Source organism: Carlito syrichta, unplaced genomic scaffold, assembly GCF_000164805.1.
Source record: "Carlito syrichta isolate Samal-C Ts95f unplaced genomic scaffold, Tarsius_syrichta-2.0.1 Scaffold308804, whole genome shotgun sequence".
Lineage (NCBI taxonomy): Eukaryota > Metazoa > Chordata > Mammalia > Primates > Tarsiidae > Carlito > Carlito syrichta.
In genome coordinates, this window is record NW_007252900.1 from 91,548 (window position 1) to 93,832 (window position 2,285).

At 54.0% G+C, this 2,285-nt stretch overlaps 1 pseudogene; it reads right to left on the reverse strand.

The window, feature by feature from the left end:
* Positions 1–706: 706 nt before the first annotated feature.
* LOC103268245 lies at positions 707–1,991 on the reverse strand (annotated as a pseudogene).
* Between the last annotated feature and the right edge of the window lie 294 nt (positions 1,992–2,285).

Genomic DNA, 2,285 nt, shown 5'->3' on the forward strand with positions numbered 1-2,285 from the left:
AGAGAGGTCAGGAGTATAGGCTTAAGCCAGAGCCCAGGGGCAACATTCCCTGAGATGAGTGAAGCCCAGCCCTCTCTGGGGTTTCCAGAACAAAGACTAAGTATGAAAAGCAACATTGTGAAGGGGGCAAGAGGCATTTCCCTAGGCATTGCTCGAACTGGGGAAGATTGGCAGAGTGGCTGGGGTGAGGATTGTATAATCTGTGGCAAGTGGACCTTCCTGCACGACAAGGAGAAAGGGAGTCACCTTTATGGAAGAGTTATGCCCCATGGCTGGCCTGGAACAGCCAGCACCAGTCCTAGGGGCTCTGCTGGGGTGCCCAAAGGAGGCAAGGGAAGTCATATATTGCCAACATCCCACGTTGAGCAGCTGTGTTCATGCAGGATGAGGTAGGAAACCCCCTGCCCCATCTGGGATGGGGCCATTTCTCAGGCCTAGGTACTGATGCCACCCTAATTCCCTAGAAGAATTGTGGTGGGTGTGGGTAAGAGTTTCTTTAACCAAACCCAATCTTCTTGTCTCCTAGGGATTCCTCTCCACCCACCAAGTTCTAGAGACTAATCTGGCTGCTCTCACTTCCCCAGCTTTTCTCACAAAGCAGTTGTTACAGGGCTGCTGAGGGGGAGGGAAAGGGAGGCCTAGGAGGGGTCTCTGATGGTGGCACCCAATCTGCAGGGTCAGAAGTCAGGGTAGAGGTTGTCAGGGACTAGTGGCTGCCATAGTACAGACACATGGCCAGGTCGGTGAGCAATGTGGCCAGGAAGAAGGCAGCTGCGAGCTAAACCCACAGCGGGGCTGCTGAGAGCACAGCGTGGATCACCAGTGAGCAGGACACAACAAACAGGCATGTGATGCTGCTGCTGTGCTTCATGACAGCTGACATGAGCGGTCCATTTAGTGCTTGACTCAGCACATAAGCGCTGTCCATCCTGAGAAACCTTTCAGGAGGCCAGGGCTGGGGCCGCCACCAGCATGCAGACCTAGGTTCAGGAGCACACCAAAAGTGTAGAGAAAGAGGTTCTGGAGTGCCTGGGGCAACAGTTGTCATTTCTTTTTTCTTTTTTTGTTTTTTTTTTTTTTGAGTTGAAGTCTCACTCTGTCACCCAGACTGGAGTGCAGTGGCCACACCCGGCCACCACAGCCTCGACCTGCTGGGCTCCGGCGATCCTTCCACCTCAGCCTTCCAAGTAGCCGGAATTACAGGCATGCGCTACCACGCCCGGCTGATTTTTTGATTTATTGTAGAGATGAGGTCTTGCTGCCCAGGTGGGTCTCAAACCCGCGGGCTCAGGCAATCCACTCACTTCAGCCTCCCAAAGGCACGGGATTACAGGCTGAGCCACTGAGCCCAGCCTGTTGTCGTTTCATGAGCCACTCTGTGTACACGGACAGCAAGCCTGAGATGAGGCAGTACAGGAGGAGGAGCAGCATTCCCGGTGGAGTGATATGCAGGGGCACAGGTCTAGCAGCAGCTGCTGCAGGGGCCCAAGAACCCAGGAAGAGGGTCCTGAAGGTCACTCGCTGCACAGTAGGCCCCTGTGACCATCAGTAGCAGCAGTGTTAACCCCTGATGCGCAGAGAAGCGGTGCCAGAGACAGAAACTGTTGAACAGAGCTGTGCTTCCAATCTTGAGATTGCTCAGCTCTGGGTCCATGTAACACTGATGATAGATCATTAGGTTGCTGTTAGCACCATAGAGCAGGACTGATAGTGCAAAGCGAGCAGCTTGGCACCAGGGCGGGAACCCCTGGGGCCATGCTTGCCAAACATACCTAGCCCACTAGAAGGGAAAAAGCACACAACAGTAGCTTGGTCAGCTCAGTCAGCAGCACGGTTGAGGAGGGCCAGAAGGACACTCAGTCGTCCACATGGCAAAGCACCAACAACAGGGCATGGGCACCATACATGGCAGTGGACAGGAGTAGCATCAGGTTCCGGTGGGCTTGCCTGGGATGGTCCAGGCCTGGCATAACCCCATCCTCTACACTCATGCCCACACCAGACCTGGCCACACCACACCACCAGACCTGGGTGGCTTATATAGTTAGCAAGGGGCAACAAGGATTGATAACACCTTTGGGATAAATCAAATTATAGAGCCAATTCCGGAGGGAGAAGCCATGGTACATTGCCAGAGAGAATACTAAGGATCAGAGTTAGCTGCAAACTCCACAGTTAGGGTTTGAAGAGGAAGTGACTGGTGGCTCTTGAACCCAGTCTTGGGGCTAGTCCCACAGAGTGAAGGAGGGAAGGAGTCCAGGGTGCAGGCTAACAAGCCATTGCCC